The sequence below is a fragment of the Calliopsis andreniformis genome, chromosome 10 (genome assembly GCF_051401765.1).
Source record: "Calliopsis andreniformis isolate RMS-2024a chromosome 10, iyCalAndr_principal, whole genome shotgun sequence".
NCBI lineage: Eukaryota > Metazoa > Arthropoda > Insecta > Hymenoptera > Andrenidae > Calliopsis > Calliopsis andreniformis.
In genome coordinates, this window is record NC_135071.1 from 17,169,006 (window position 1) to 17,185,676 (window position 16,671).

At 47.0% G+C, this 16,671-nt stretch overlaps 1 protein-coding gene and 1 long non-coding RNA gene across 5 annotated transcripts in view; one reads left to right on the forward strand and one right to left on the reverse strand.

The window, feature by feature from the left end:
* LOC143185163 (TOX high mobility group box family member 4) overlaps positions 1 to 16,671 on the forward strand; it is a 31,370-nt gene that overhangs the window by 1,360 nt on the left and 13,339 nt on the right. Inside the window, exon 1 of one of the 2 annotated variants that reach the window (XM_076387921.1) lies at positions 16,226 to 16,259. The exons of the other annotated variant lie outside the window; for it this stretch is intronic. The gene's annotated coding sequence lies outside the window, so the exon portion shown is untranslated. Of the gene's footprint in view, positions 1 to 16,225; positions 16,260 to 16,671 lie in introns of those variants that run through there. 2 annotated transcript variants of the gene reach the window in all.
* On the reverse strand, positions 8,090 to 10,237 carry LOC143184808 (uncharacterized). Of its 3 annotated transcripts, none has more exons than XR_013002819.1 (3): positions 10,138 to 10,237; positions 9,673 to 9,897; positions 8,090 to 8,172 (listed from the first exon to the last, which is right to left on the reverse strand). It is a non-coding gene; the product is annotated as an uncharacterized LOC143184808 (long non-coding RNA). The 3 variants fall into 3 exon arrangements; XR_013002820.1 differs by lacking the exon at positions 8,090 to 8,172 and adding an exon at positions 9,976 to 10,062 and having other exon boundaries at positions 9,574 to 9,897; XR_013002818.1 differs by lacking the exon at positions 8,090 to 8,172 and having other exon boundaries at positions 9,574 to 9,897.

Consider the following 16,671-nt stretch of genomic DNA (forward strand, 5'->3'; position numbering starts at 1 on the left):
GGCGGCTATAAAAGAATGAATAAACGTAGATTAAAACGGTCTAAAAAACCGTGTGTGTTTATCGTGCGGACCGTCGACCGCGTTTCCACGTTTACGCTGGTATCGCGTTCGCACGGAAAAATTGGAATCCGCGGCCGCAAGCGCAAAGTAAATTCGCCCTAACGAACGCTCCTAATTGAATTCTCTTATCGTGTCGCGTTTGGTTAGACGCTCGTTGCCGAATGGGAACGTTCGCCTTCCCGATTGTACCCTGGGGCGGCTCGAGATCGCGCGAAAACGCGAATTAAAAGGGAAAATCGCGATTGACGCGAGGCTACGTTTGCTTTCTCCTTCGTGCGTAGATAAGCTCTTTCGCGGAGAAAGTGTGCCGCGCGTTTTGACGCCGAGAACATGATCGCGGTGTACGCGAAATTTGCGTGCGAATCGTTACATTTGATCACTGTTTTCATTCCATTTTCAAGGGAGAGATGAATGCTTAAGGGAAGAACTGGAGGCAGTGGAGGAGATCGATTCACGATGATGCAATTCTGAAGTGAGCGAGGAAAGTCTCGTGAATAGGGTTCTTAAACTGCTGGGAATTGAAATGGGAAAAAATAGAACCCACTTCTTGATGAAAGAGTATTGTCTCGATACAAGCACATAGTTACCCCCACCATTTCTTGGATTGATTAAGAATCCTCAAACTCGAGTAGATTTCACCATCTTTCAGCATTCACTGTCTCTGGAATGACAATTCTCTACAGTATCTCCTTATGTTAGTACAAGTTCTCTGTTATATTCATTAAGAGACTGCGGATTTCATTTATGCATATTTAAAGTATGTAGAAAGTTAGATAATACATACAATATTCAAAAGTATAAAAAATATGAAAAATAGAATGTAAATTACAAGCAGTATTTGACAAATAAATTAAATTAAACTTCTTTGGCCGTGTTCACAAAAATATGAAATTGCATAAAAATGCGCAGTCTACTAATTACACTCAGAAATTTTCCTAATTAAATTATTTACTTTAATCTCTCATCAGCGACAGGGTCCCTAATGTAATTCAGGAGTCAGAAATGAAGTATCCTTACACAAATTGATTTCAGAAACGTGTCTCTTTGAGAGCAAGTCAATCTCAAGAAAATACTCCAAAATATCCATAATTTCTCATAACTCTGTAACTTAATATAAACAACGAATTTCCAGACTTTAAAGCTCGCTGTTCTGAGGCCAGTCTTGTTCTTGATCGACTAATTTCTGTCTCACAGAAAACTGAGAACACTGACTTTCAGAAATAATGCCTCAGTGTAATTGCGCCTCAAACGACGGAAACTGTGGAGACTCGAAGTTCGTTTAATCGAGATTCTACCGTGAGAAGAGGCGAGAGTAAAATGTCGGGTGGACAGTGTTAAGACATTAACCCATCGAATTTTCCGCGAACACGATGGGACAGATAATGCGCGGCAGTTAGCGGGACGAGGAAGGCGGCGAGTATTTTAGCGGTAGACCGCATCGGGTAACCGGACGGACGGACAGACAGACGGGGACAGGCGGGCAGCTGGACGGTCGAGGAGCGGGCCGCCCAGCGGGCTAGTCGGTCGCTCGCAAACCCACTGACAAAATCATGAGCCACTTGTTGATCGGCCAATGACCATTCGAGCATCGTGCCGTTCGAACGTCGTCCCAGGGAATAGCCGCGATATCCTGTCACCGATATACAGCGGGATCTTTTTGTTAATTCGATTAAACTGGAATCCACCTGCACCACTTCCATTCGAGGGGCTTGCATCGGGGAATAAGACAATAGGTGGCTTCGATGGGACTGTGGAAGCTCCCCTTTTGTTATACCAAACGATTTGCAGGATATTTCTATTCAATTTGATAACTAGATTGCGGATTCTTCTGCGTCTGTGGCTAATTTCGATATGCAAAATTATACAGAATCTGTATTATTGTAATGTACGATATGTAATGTGTGAAATTCGACAAAATATCGGAAGTTAAATGAACACACTCTGTAGTATGTGGAGAGTGCAGCGAATCCCTAATTTGGTTGCGCTGCTTTAATTGTATTCATGGAAATGGGAGTTTGCATAAATATCCGGAGTGAAACTTTTCGTGATAGAGAATTTACTGTATGAAAAAATAACTAGGATGAGTTGCCTGTTTTTGCCCTCTTTGCTTTATATTATTTATCGATTTTACCCTGGTAGCGTCAGCTACGCGTCATATACGTGTACGTGGTGGTGTTGTTGCTTCACAAGTTTCTTTAGAATGGACAGAGTTTGTGCAGAAACTAGGCAAGAACTGACTCATCCTAGTAGTGTTGTGTTACTCACAGTATTCATGAACAAACTGATACATATCTTGAATTATCTTCAACTATCCAAAGCTGTCTCTATAGTACTCCCTCGTTAGAGCCTCCTTGTTACATACACTGTAGCTTGAAATGGTATAGAATGGAACTTCATTTGCCAGCAGAAGACGAAAATGGGATTCTATGAGCATGAGTTTACCGCCATCCTGACAATCAGTTTAACGCTATAAATTTGCCAGTGAGCATGAGCCTATATCAAGGAAAGACTCTATTTAGAGACCAACCCAGTTAAGGTGACAAACACCGAGGAAGAGAGTCCTCCACGAAAGGGGTGCCGAATTATGAGACGAAGGGAGTCCAGGGTCGTGTTATCCCCGAGTAAATTGGCGTTAGAGAATATTACCGATACACAAGGAGGAGTCCGAAAGGCAGGGCTGACTGTCCCACCCTTCTTTCCGATCGGGGCAAGTGTCTATCCTGTTCCTCCGTTTTCGTCGCTGCCCTTCGCGCCCCCGCCGCCAACCGCGTCCCTTGTTCTCCGGCCCCCTATCCCACCCCGCCCTGCCCCTCTACCACCCTGCTCTCCCCAACGTTCCCGACCTCGCGAGCCAGCGAACCCGCGAACTCTCCCCTCCCCCGCCGTCGCCTAGCCTACTCCGTGTTACTCATCTCCTCTCCGTACCCACTCCCTAGCCTCACCCTAACCTCCCCCAAGCCTCCACCGAGCGAGGCCCCTGCTCGCGACCCCACGACCACCTCCAGCCGCCCCCCTAGCCACCTCGAGCCTCACCGTGCTTCCCCGTGCTCTCGCTTCCCTCCTGTTTCTCTTTCGCCTCTTTCTCTCTCTCGTTAAATCAATAAGCCATTCGGTCTGCTGCCACACTAGCGACGGGGCACTTTGCCCGATTTTGTTTCCGATCAGATTCGTTCTTGCGCTCTCGCCCCAGGGGAGCCTCGCCGACAACAGCGTCGCGGGGGAGGACGATTCCTGGGGGCAGTGTCACCGTTTCAATTTCGACGTCGTCGATCTTGGTCAGTCGATCATTGGACCCGATGGGAACCTGTGAGAAGACTGAAGGTTAGACTAGGTGTCTACTTGAGGGTACAATTATCGTGGGTTGATTTCGAGAGTACTCTCAGATAGCGAATCTGTCTTGGGTAGTAATTCTCAGTTACTCTCAATGCAGTGGTTGATAGTGATTGTATCTGAGAGTATCTGAGAGAGTAACTCGCGGTAGTCTTACTATCAAGTGGACATGTACCGTTAGAATCAGGTCTTTAGGTGGAGACAATGGCAGCTAGGGGTAGAACGTCACAGGGAATATTCAAAGAATAGATGATCCTCTCTGGATTGGTCGACCATCTGGTGCCTTTGGGCCCTGTAAGAAGGCCAAACGTTAAGAAGAGACTGTAAACTGAAGACAAAGGCAACTAGGGGTAGAAGGCAAGGATAGATTGTTGTGAATATTGAGAGATCCTCCTTGGGTTGTTCGATCATCCTGGCTCCTCTGGACTCAGTACCCTCCAAGAAGGCCAAACATTAAGATCGACCTCCAAGACGGAGACAAAGACTGCTAGAAGTAGAAGACGATGGTAGAATAGTATCGAGAGGAAAGAGTAGGCAATGGTAGATAGCGACTTGGCAAAACAAGCGAATAAAGCGTAACGGAGAACCGAGCTCGTTCGTATTCGGAAGTTTTGGAGCAAACTCGGCGGCGAGGCAGTCGAATACAATGGCTGGGCAGAAGTTTCCGCGAAACTAAACAAGTTTATTTAACTTACCTCGGCACACCGCCCCCGCCTGGGCCCCCCCTTGCCCCCTCCCTAGTCGCATCACCGACGTAGAATCTACCCTGCGAACTCCTTCCCTCAATTTCTCCGCCTCCCATCAACTACGCTTCTTCTTCCTCTATCCAGCCGACTCCTCTCCCCTCTCGCCTTTTACTTCGGTTCGCCTTTGCTCCGCTTATCCTACTTGCATAGACCCGCCCCGTGTACCTGCAATAACGCCGAGTTTTCCAAAAGTTTCCGACAGATTAACGACTATTGGAATTGTTCGAGTTATGGGGGGCGAGGGCAGGAGGGGGTGGCAAGGGACAAGTGGGTGGTCCAGGGGCCCCTCCGTCGAGCTTCACTATCCATATTATCGTCGCGAATGAAAGCCCACTGGGGCTTCTAGGGGGCAGTGGAAGGGCTGGGGGTCGAAGGACTGGGATATCACGCGCAGTCGATATCCAGAGAAAATAGGATCTGATCTACGAGGAGATTGACCGTCGTTTCTTTTTTTTTTCTCGTATCGATCTCGATGGCCCTTCCACCTCTCCGTTCGGGCAACGTCGATCGTAATTGCTGGCGACAATTCGCGAAAGGGGGGTAGGAAAAACGGAGCTGTTCCTCGAGATCGAACTAATACGCCGGTAACATCCGCTGTGCCTCGAGTCAGAGTAAACCGGACAGGGGCTGGCGAGAAGGGTGTGAAGAGAAGCTCGAGAGTGGGAGGCTCAAAGGGGTGGAGGGGTGGGAGAGATAAAAAGCACCCTTTTGAGAGGGGAATGAAAAGGACGGTACAGTAGGCGCGGGTTTTCGCGTTCACCGGGTATATACGGTCGCGAAATGGGATACATATGTACGCTGTATATCTTCTTTATGGCAACCATTAACATATTTTTTGCTGCGCGTATTACCATACAATAGTGGCGCAAATATTACAACTTATGGCCGTAAATCAAAGGCGCGCGGGGGGGGATACGGGGAGGGAGGGAAGACTTGGAAGACGAAACGCGGCAGAAGGAGAACGGAAACGGGAACGTGAAATGGGAATGGGAACGAGATGGGAAATGGGCGGTGGGGCGAGAGGGGGAAGAGTGCCCCGTTCCACGGAAGAGCTGGATGGATGTAGACGCGAGTAGAACGGCTCTTTTCGTTTCCATCGTGGACGAGATATCGGGGTCACGTCGCTGACGACGGAAGGTCGCTGACACGCGCCGCCTTCCCGAACGAGGCACCCAAAAACGGGGGGGATGTTGGGTTTGCGTTACGGTACACGTCTTGGAGCGTTGGAAAAAAACCGTGTGGACTCTTTGTAGAGAGTAGTCGACGGCGGGATAAGGGGCCTGCACACGATCGATATTACTGGCAATAATATTGTTAATTCGGTTTGACAATGGTTTTGTGAATCCGCTTTAATCTAAACGCTTGAGCTGCAGCGTAGCAAATTCCATCAATATTTGATCCTCATTCCATCAATATAGACTGAACATGGTCGGTAACATAGTCAATATTAAAAAGTATTGTTCAAAAGTATATTTCTATTTTTCTTCATGTTTTGTGTGTTATCTCTGGATCTTGTATCAAAATTGAGTTCTCTACCAATAATAACAATAATGGTATTATTGATCGTGTGGGGACCCCTATATAGTGATTTCAGTAAGGCAACCAGGATATCAGTCCTTCACACTTTCCCAATCAACATTGTGGTAGCCAACGAAGGATCCAGGAACAAACCTACTTTTTCCTCATTCCTATCAATTTAGAGCCCCAAAGGTGGCAAAAAACGCGACTTCAATTATTAGAGGCGTGAAAGATAACCTGCTACTTTACTAGATTCACTGTGTCTTGCAGTCGACTATACCTCTCGCTACCCTCCGTGCATCAGAGTCTTATCACCAGTCGGTGGTAGGGGAGAAGGCGATTCGCGAGATAGCAAGTGGATGAGTTCGGTCCGCTTTCTTGGCAATGGTAACGAGGAATCAGGAAGTTCCTGGATCTGATTAACTTACGGCGTACAGTGAGCACGAGTGATCCGGGGAAGCGTTAATTTAATCGAACACGCTGTTGAATACACGTGGAATCCTTTCTAGGCACTCTGTGCATTCGCTATAGGTTGCCCACATTGTCTTCTCTTTAACGAAGTTCCTTGGCTCCTCCCTGAAAAGATCACAGACAAATCAGGATGGTGAAAAGCATTTCAGTCGATACAATTCGTTCGACTCTAACAATTTCAAGACAGAGTGCTCACGGCGGACTTCATAACTCGGGAGCTACCGTAATTAGAATGAGTACTCGTGGAGTACTCATTTAACAGTGGTGCTCGAGAAGAGAAGCCAGGGAAGGCGGCGATTCCATCGGAGAAATCGTCGACTATATTATACCGCGGTAAGAATTCACGATCGAATTGTTTTTGAAAGCGCTCGGCAAGGATAAACGAAACTATCTTGCTAAATTCGAATCCCCTCACGGCGCACAGAACCCCTCAACCCCCGCCCCCACCGTCCCCTAGCAGTCTCCCAACGAATACACTCTTTCGTTCGTGTTCTGTAGCGCATTAAAACGGAAACGTCGGAGAAATTTCAGATAATGTTCAATAGTAAATTAAGATATAATAACTTTCGTGAAAGTTGTAGGACGGCGAAGAGATGGAAGAGAAGAAAAAGACTGTGGAAGCGCGGGGTGTAGAGACGAGGAGGGAGGGGGCATGGAACTCCATTAACTTTTATTTCTCCGGGAAAGTAACTTTGCCCCCTTCCCCATCCTCGCCCCCCCTCCTCCACCCACCCACCGCCCGTCTACTCTCCATCCCTCCTCCACCCTCACCCCTCCAGACCTCCCACCCCCCTCGTCGTGCTACGTTCACCAGCGCCTCCACCCCCGCCACCGTACCCCTCCATCCCTTCCACCCCCTCCTCCTCCTCCTCCTCCTCCTCCTCCCTCAGCGCGCGTCTACCATCTCGTTCGCTTCCCCCGCCCTCTCGAACCTCCACCTTCGCCTCCTTCGGCAACTCGTCCCGCTTCTTCGAGAGGATTCCCCTCCGTTTCCTCGTTCGTGCCTCTCCCACCGTGCCCCCTGCGCTCTCTCGTCCCCTCGTCCCCCTCCGCCATCGCCCTCGCCACGCGTGCCCCGCGAATCCCCGTGCCCCTCCGCGGAAGCCACGGTGTGCCTCGGTGCACCGGTGAAACTTTGTAAAGCGACTTAGTCAAACTTTAATAAATTCCTTCGTGGAGTTTCAAAGCGGTTCTAGCGCGGATTGCAAATGATTACGTTTCTCCTCGCCGCCCGACCCCGGCCCATGTAGGACCGTGTCTCCCTGTCGGGGGAGCTGGTCGACGGGGACCGAGGGCGACGATGATGAAAATCGGGAGGGTAAGAAGTGGCGGGATTGGTACTTTCGTCTTCGAGCCGATCGGCGAGGTCTGATGACTGGGGCTTAGGGCCCTGAACGTTGGATGAGAGAATTCGTGGAGTTCTTTTTCTCGTTATTGGCTTCTAATTGTAGAGTTTGATAAGTCACTCCGAAATTGTCGAGGGCTCGGAGGAGGGAAGATCGCGGGTCGTGTCCCATCGGCTCGAATCGGAGGGTCGCTGGATCGCATCGGATCCAGCGTACGCGCATTCCCATGGCAACGATCTCAATCAGATAGGAACTAGCAGAACGGAGAACAGAGAACCAGCTAGATAATGTATTCGATACAGGTAATATATAGCGCTCCAGATACAATATTTATGTCTCGACGTATTTCGCTAGCAGCCCATTACTCATTCCGCGGCGGTGAATAAGCATTTCAGAGCTGTATCGCGTCGCTGTTCGGCGCTGGCTGCCCCGCGTCCCGCGCCGCAGTTCTTGCGGACCCAGGGCTAGGATTCTACGGGTAAACTCTTCGTTAACCAGTAACGAGCGACTCTTCTCTCGCTTTTTCATAACTGCGTCTTCGCAGGAGCAAAGGGCGGAGAGGGATACGTCTAACCCGTTTCTTTTCAATCCCCGAGTGCAGATGCACGCGCCTTTTATCGCGGTTTACTTTAGTGTCTCTTAGTAGCGGTAACAAGTATGGGACGAGTGCAGCCTGACGAGTCTGAAGATTCGACTTCTCCCTAAGGGTTAAGGAAGATCGGTTATTATAAGAGCGAGGAGAGACGCGTGCAAATATCGGGACACGTGCAAGTATCGAGACCCTGGCCACGATTTTTTATTAATAGACTGTGGACTTGTATGCATTTATGAGAAATTCAAGTTTACAAAATGGTACAGAAATATCTAAAGTACATGTTGTGTGTAATATTATTTCTTGAGATGTGGACAAGATTTGCATTTAGGTTCCATTTCAATGTGGGTTTGTATAAAAATCCGCAGTCTACTTATTACACTTTATCTGGCAAGAAATACGTCAATGTATTTGCCCGCAAAATCATTGCTACTCTTCTGTTCCCTTCTACTTTCCTCTCTGACTCAGAGAAGAACTTGTGTACAGTGGATTTCTAGCGCGCGACCGCTGCGAAAGAGTTCGCTACAGCAAAACTAGTCCTCAGAATAACTCCACGATTATTCTATAACGGTACAACGAAAAAACAGTGTTGCACACTCGGTTGAGTCGCGCGCGCGCGAAATTAGAGAAAGGAGATAAATATTATAGAACACCAGAGAGGGAGAGAGAGAGAGAGAGAGAGAGAGAGAAGAAATAAAAGAAAGAGAAGGTTAAGTGGAGAGAGAGAGAGAGAGAGGGAGACAGCAGCCAGCGGGGGGAGGAAGAAGGCGCAGAAAAGCTGGGAGAAAAGCTAAGAACGATCCGATCCGCAGGGTAGACAAGATTCACACTTGTTGCTCCCTTCTTGCTTGTAACGCGAAAAGCTCGTTTATCCGAAGAATTTCCTAGGGTCGAAAGGTCGCGCGGTCACGCCGCATGATATCCCTCGTCCTCGCCATCCTCCGTTTTTCCACGCTTCCCTTCTCTTTTTCCGCTTTCCTTTTTCCTCGTCCCCCCGCTTTCCCTCCCTCGACGATCCACCAGCCGAGATTCGATCGCCGAGGCAGCCAGCCGCGTGGAAATCGAGCTTTATTTTCCGCGAGGAACGCTAAACAGGCGGGCGTGCTCGACGGAACGGCTCGAAAGAATTAGAATGGCGTAGGGTGGCGCGAAGGGGGAAGCAGAGGAGAGAGGGGATCGCGGGAACGGAGAAACGCTTGCTTACCGTGACTGGTAATAAGAGATCTACGCGAGATAAGCGAACGCTCGCGTAATAAGTAAAACCGGTTTAAGAGACTGTCGACGATAATACGAGAATCGACGTGCGCGGGATAAAGACGAAACGTTCGGGTGAGTTGCGCGATTCGCCTCGCCGAACGCTGCGAAACGCGAAAGTGCAAACAGGCCGAAAGAGGAGGCCGAAAAAAAGAAAGAAAACGGGGGATTTGCTTGGCGGGAATGCGGTAGAAAATCGGTGTCCCACGATAACTCCGTGCCTCCCCCTCTCCCTTCTATCCCTGCGTGATTATCAGCTGTGCAAATGTTCCCGCGAAGAAAATTTGTAAAATCAACATTGCGCCGTGTTGAAAAACACCGTTAATGGATTCTCGAATAGAATAGAGAGGAAGACCTTGTCGCTACTCTTCGTTCGAGCTCCCTGCGCCTAAGATTTATTCAACTCTTGGCCCGCAGCGACCGAACGCTCTTTTCGCCAGCCACGAAAAGGGGGGTACTTTGGACGCGTCCACTTTGCTCGATTGACTGTCTGGCTTTTCTGTAATCGGACTCCTCCGCCCTTGCTCTCTCCCCTGTTCTTTCCTCCATCCTCGTCGGAGCAAGCGAACCCCGGCCATGCCTACGGTTTATATATTATATTCATTAGCCGAGTAAATTGCTTTCAGATTATTCTAGTGACTATTATAAATTCAAATACTTGTCCAGCTTATGGGATTTCGAAAGAAATTCCAACTGTGATTACGTTATCTCTCACGACTTAGTCGAGTGATAAATATCGCATGATCTGTGAATAAAGTTTGAATTTTCTTTAAACTGAATGTTACTGAACTGGGGCTTGAATTTTTCTTAATCTACACACCTAGTGTTTCTCGGATTGGAGAGGTCTAGTTCTGTTGGCACAGTGATTGCCAGCGAAGGGGAGGGGGGCCAATTCTATGCGATTCTATGCACACGTCCACTTTGCTCGATGAACTGTCTATATTTTCTGTAATCAGACTTCGCTTCCACCCCAATTCTTCTCTGCCCCTGTTCACCCTTGTTTTTTTTCTCTTTATTCCCAGCTCCATCGGAACCACTGACCAATGTGCCAACGTAATGAGATTTCGGCAAAGGGGGGGCCTTTTCTAATCCCGTTAGGGACTGCTTCTAGTATTCTTGGTCAAAAGTTCCCCGAGCGCGATGACGAACGGCGCTCGTTAGCCGTAATCTCGGCTCGTTCACGGCGCAAAGGTGAAACAACTTTAAAGAGGCTTATTTATCGCGCTGTAGACGCTCGGCTTGGAAGGCGCTTAACCTTTCCACGAGCGTTGCGCGAAGCGACTCCGCGTCCAGGCCGAGAACAGACACTCGCGAGATTTACACAGCCGTTTCGAACTCCTTGTTCCTTCGACAAAATATGCCTATGCTCTCCCGTTCTCTCTTCAGGTGCACTGTGGCCAAAGAGAAGCCAAGGTAATATCAAACCTAAGAAGTGATTTTCGTGATATCGACTCTTGTGTGCTGTGAAGAAAGAAATGGAGAAGTTTCTGGGAAAAATATAGAGAATGGGCTAAATATTAGATTATTGAGTCGATACAGAAGTTCGTGCCACATTGTTTTTTCCTTTTATTCTCTGTGGAATTGTTAACATTCGTCGAAATATGTGCAAGTAGAAAGAAGAAACTGTAACTATTTTATAGTATAAAAGAAAGGTATCTTTGATGCATGAAAAAGGGGGAAAAGAGTCGCGGCACGAATTTATGTATCAACCTAATTCTTGGGAATCAGATATCCCTGGCTCTAAAGAAGCTAATATAAAAATTGTACCTATAAATGGACGCTTCTGTAGACGTCGTTCTTTCATCTCTAATGAGTTAGACTTACGATGCAATTTACGTTTCTTCGTTCAGAAACGAATGATCTGTAGATACAAGTCCCTCCTCAGAAGCAAGTTATCCTATTGGGACTCTTATCTCAATTTTGAATTCCATTTCTCTACCCCTACCTTTGCTGGGGTTCAACCAATGATTCTATCTAACTTTCGTTGCGAAAAAGCAGTCAGAATTGTTCCTGAGGGTGTCGATAACAAAGGAGTACGAGTAAAACGACGCGTATGAGTGTCTTTCGTTTGTGGGTCGAAGCAGCGCGCGACCGTCCCGCGAAAGAATATCGATCCGTCCCGCGAACGGCCATGCGGATTGTTCGTCGAAGCCTTTCTCGTGACTCCTCGTTTCCGTCCGCCTATCCATCGTTTTCTCGTGCATTCGCCTCGTCAACTGGGAGCCCGCGGAGGGATACTAAAACACAACGCATTTTTAGCCCCTCGTTTTGTACTCCAAATGTTGAGATCGTTGCCAAATTGAATTCCATTGAACTCGAGTTAGACTTCTCTTTATCGTTTAGGCAAATGGCTTTTCAACTTGAAGCTACCAATTAGTACAGAAAAAAGAAAATTATTAGACTTGAAGAATATCTACATATTTTTTCAATTTTCAACATTTTAAAATATAATCGCTACGTATACTTTCATTGCACGCATTTAATACTTGGTGTCTCGGATACACAAGTTGCAGATTAAGATTTAACACAATTGTGGTAGAACCTCTGCAGATTCTCGGAACTTTTTCACATCATACTAGATGTACATTTGCGTGATTCCTTGAGGTGTACAGTAAAGCTGCAAAAATATAACATGTAGTCCAATCATTTGCACACCTCTATAATTACCGACTAGAGGTGTCTAATTACACAATAATTACCTCTGAGTAGTATCTTACAATCTGATGGATGTAATTACTATGAAACATATATTTATCGTAGAAACTATTTTTGTACTCTTCGAGACATAGCCATTTCGTTTATAGTAACGAAGGTTTCTTCCTCCTCGATGATGGTTGGTTGGATTTCAGTAAAAGTGGGGTCATTGCTCGGATCGCCAGTTAAAATCGCAGTTATCGGAACGATGATATTACGTGTGATGATCGCGTAACAGTCTCTTCGTTTCGAGCGAATTGTCGCTTCCCGCGTGCGCTAAGAATACACGTTAATGTGATTGGAATGCCACTGAAATTAAAGCCACCTTTCACGGGAACGTAATGACTCTTTATAAACTACGACGTCAACTTGGTTCCTCGAGTCACGGCTTCTCCACGCTGCGTCCTACTTTCTTGGAATATTTGAATAACCGTGTATCGATAGATAACGTGCGTTAAAAGCATGCCCAACCGATCCTCGGTTCCTTCGAAACCTTCAGCGGCTTTGTCCCTCGCGATTCGCCTCTCTCCCCCTTCGTTCGATTCTGCTCTCGTTGCTCGTGTTCTTGGACCAGTCGATCGAGCTCGATAGATCAGCTTAAAGTTGAGCTCCAAGATATCCCTTTATTCAAATACAATATCGCAGAAGGTTATAGACTTGTCAGTTTTTCCCCTTATCTTGCAATTATCCTTGCGTCTCACTTTGCCCAGTGAAACAAAAATGAATATGTATATACATGAATTGACTTCCAGAAGATATTTCTTAGTATCTATAACGACTACAACCTTGTTGCTAGCGATGAGTCAGGAGATTATACCGAGTAAAGACTGTAGACTGATTCAGTGACTATTCGGCTGCATCCCATTGGTCAGATTGATAATGCACTCTTATCCAGGCTAGAGCAAATATATTCTAAGCGTCGAGGCAAGCAGTTTAAAAGAAACGTGAAAGATAAGGGCTTGAGCCTCGGGGTCGGGTCAACTTTAGTCCCCATTAATCTCCCTATACAATGTATTTTTAAGTTTCTTAGAGAATCCATTAAACGGAGTGTATATTCTCTCTTCCATTCAGTAAAATCTCGGTATAATGTCTCTATGGTACCACAGATCTATGCAGAGCTCACATTCAACAAGCAGAGAGTTTACAGCGAGCGAATGCTGTACAATATCTCGTAGAAGGATGTAAGCATCGAACGCATGGTAACCAGCAGTCCACTAATACTGAAAAGTACGACGAAATAAATTCATAGAGTTCTCAGTGCGGCAGCGATAACGCTTATCTCGGTTTCCACGTTCGGTTGAAACACGAAGGGAGCCCGTTCTCTCGATCGACGTCCTTCGAGGAACGATCTCCTTGCGATCCTTTTCGACGAGGCCCGATCGCGCTCGTCATACGTCGCGAGTTCTCTTTCCTCTGTTCGTTGCGCCACCGGCCTCTTTCAATCGCCCACCCCTCACCCCTCAGCCCGCCGTCGCCAGTTCGTTCCCTCCTATACATTCAGCCCCCTTCCCGCGCCCCTCCGCCTACTCCACCGACGTCGTCCCTTTTCTTCTCGAGTGTTGCGTTCGCAGCTCGTTATCTGGGCCACGAAACGCGAACGCTGTTCGCGCGATTCAACGTTTCCGAAATAAAAGCTAAAGCGTTGCACGCTGCACGTTTAACGTAATCCTTTCGCGGGACTGTTGGAGAATCTGGGAAGTCTTGCCCTGGGATATCGCCTTGATAGGAGCAGCGGGTATTATCCTTGCAATTAGCCATGTTTGGAGGATATTCCTTGTAGTGGTCTTCTTTGCTGCGTTTAATCTGGTCTCGAGTTAATCGGGCGTAGTTCTCCTATTCCCACGATGGCGTCGTTCGTCAGGTTTAGAACTTGGGGAACAGATATATCGATGATAATTAGACAGCATGCGAGCACGTTTTAATAGCGTGATAAAGATGCTGGAGTAAATTGTGTTTAATAAACCAGCCACAAAGAGGGGCCATTCATTGGTATGGGTCGAGGCTCGAGATACGACCGGTGCTTGAACACATGTCGCGCATCGAATGGAGTACATACTCTCGCACGTATAAACGAACTGAATCGCGAGGCACAGTGAGTCACGAAATTACTGGCGCGGACGATATTAAAATTAGAAAGACCCGCGGTGGAACTCCATTTAGCCAGATGAATTTTGTAGAGAAAACTGGTCCAGCGAAGCTTTAGTATCGCAACTGATATTGTCTTATTTTCGTATTAATCGATAATGCATTTAATTGATACCAATTTGCCAATTGAGAAGTCGCTTTTTAGAATGTCTCTAAGAGGATTAGTCACGACTTCTTTTTACGAAGTTACAGTAATTCAATAACTGACAATGTTTCGACCTAGTGTTCGAACACTTCCATTAGCTGCTGTACATTTTACTTAAAAATAAGTATCCTTCGAACCAACAATAATTAACCACAAAACTGTAAAATGTAAATTGCAATACTATACCGTATTCAAAATTCCTTCTCATGCAACTCATTGCACATTGCACACCGCAGACCTTGTAATTCCTTTCAGAAACCACTTGCAAGAACAATCTATAACCTGTAACAACAGCCTCAAAAAAGAAAGAAAAATACATGTATAATAATAAAGAGGAAGCATTTGTAATTTTTGCCAAGGAAAATTCGTGCAAAACCAACACGGGGGCTTGCTGACAACTTCAACTTTGTTTCAATAAAGAAAAACGGTGACTTTGTCAGAAAGCTGTCAGGTTAGTTTCGGTTATCATTTGCAGGTTATATTTATTCAAATGAAATGCATTTTATGCACGAACGACAGCAAGAAAGACAAGGTTTCGTTATACAAGTTTGATTTAAATAAATTAACAGGACTGATCCAATTAGTACTTCTATTTAACTAACACAGTTAACTAAGAACTACCTTAATCCTCCGTCAGTAACCTTATTTTTACTGACGTCATCTGCGAACTGTATCTATGCAATTTTTGTAGGTTACTGTATTTTAAAAAATCCAGAAAAATTCTTAAACACTTTCAAGTTTCTAAAACATCATTTAGTAGTCTTTATTGCTATATCGCACGTGTAGTTCAAAAGTGACACAGCTTAAAAAAGTACGATCGCGTCTGTTGAGTTGTGTCACTCTAGAAGTACATGCGCGATATGTTACTCTAATTCTTTTAAACAAGACAAGAGAAAATTCAAAAACAAGAATAATCAGAGTCACAAACGACTCAAACTGCAGACGGAGGCTTAACCCCCCTCTGGCATACTCAATTATCACACCTTTCGCGAGCACACAGAGTCCATTTTCTCCCACTATTTTCCCATTTTAAGCTTCTATTCTAAGCTCTCAAAAAGTCATCAAAAATTCTGAGCTACTTATCGAACCCTCTATTTTAATACACCATGCTCAAATAAACCACTTACAGAATTAATTAAAAAGGAATAAAGATTCAAAGAAAGTTCACAAAAAATCGGGATTCACAGCGTACAAAATGGACCCAGTATACCCACGAAGGGTTAAAAAATGCCCAAGCTGATCTCACAGAAATTTTCCTGAAAAAGGAAGAACAGCTCGGAACAAGGAAACGCTCCCCTGTATCCTTCCCAAGGTAACGACGAACATCCCCAAATATTTGCCGATCGCCCTGCCTCCTCTCCAAACATCATCGTTCTCCATCGTTCCCTCTTCGCCTCGTCGTCGAAGCTCGCCTAGTCGAAACGGGACGGTTCCCCTTCGGTTGATCGTTACATCGTCTTCGTTCGCCGCGCGGAGAACGCAGGCGGCGCGCGCGTCGCACCGAGATCCATCCCCTCCTCGGTCGCGTGCCACGAACCTCCTCTCCTTCAATCATTCCCGCGCCGGCCGCCGCGAGGAGCGCGCGTCGTTTTGCCACGCTGTCACGGGTTACGCCACGAGCGGCGTACGTTGTGTACGTCGATCCATCCGAGGCTCGCTTGTGCCGCGTGTGTGACCAATGACCTGCCCTCGTGTTTAGCTGAAACGCGGGGTTGCGCGGCTGCGCCTTGTGAAACAGTGAAAACGTGCCCGTCCGTCGAGTGCCATCGCACGGTCACGAGGTTACGCGTCCCTCGAGCTTTTAACAATTACCCTGAACTCAGCTGTGGATCTCCCCGCGCGTTCACAGTGTCCCGCGAACGACTGTGCTGCATTAACGGTACTGTGGAGCGCTGCACGTCGCACGTGCACTAGGTAACCTGGATCTCGCCCCGCCAATCTATTGGTTCGGCTGCAGGGTAAGTGAAGGATCTCTGGGTCTTTGGAGGTTAGAGTGGAGTTCGCGTTTCGGAGAGTTTGGCGGGTGGAAATTGGGGGTTAGGTGAAGCGTGGTTGGTTGTTTGGGGATACGGTCCCGTGTTTGCTTTCGGACATACTCGTGGTGAGCGACAGTGGCGCCACCTGGCCACCGTTGCGCAAACGGCCCGCGCGCGACGCCGATTCGTCGAGGCAATCGTTCGGGGCTGTTGAACGTCGTTTTGAAGATTGTTGGGAAATATGAGAGGAAATGTTTCTGTTGTTGAGGATTGAGTACAGTGGATTGGGTTGGGAATGAGGGATCGATTAGAGGGATTTTTTAATACGGATTGAGGGGATTTGGTACTCTGTGGTCTTGTAATCCACTGGTTCTTGATATTTCAATTACTTCAC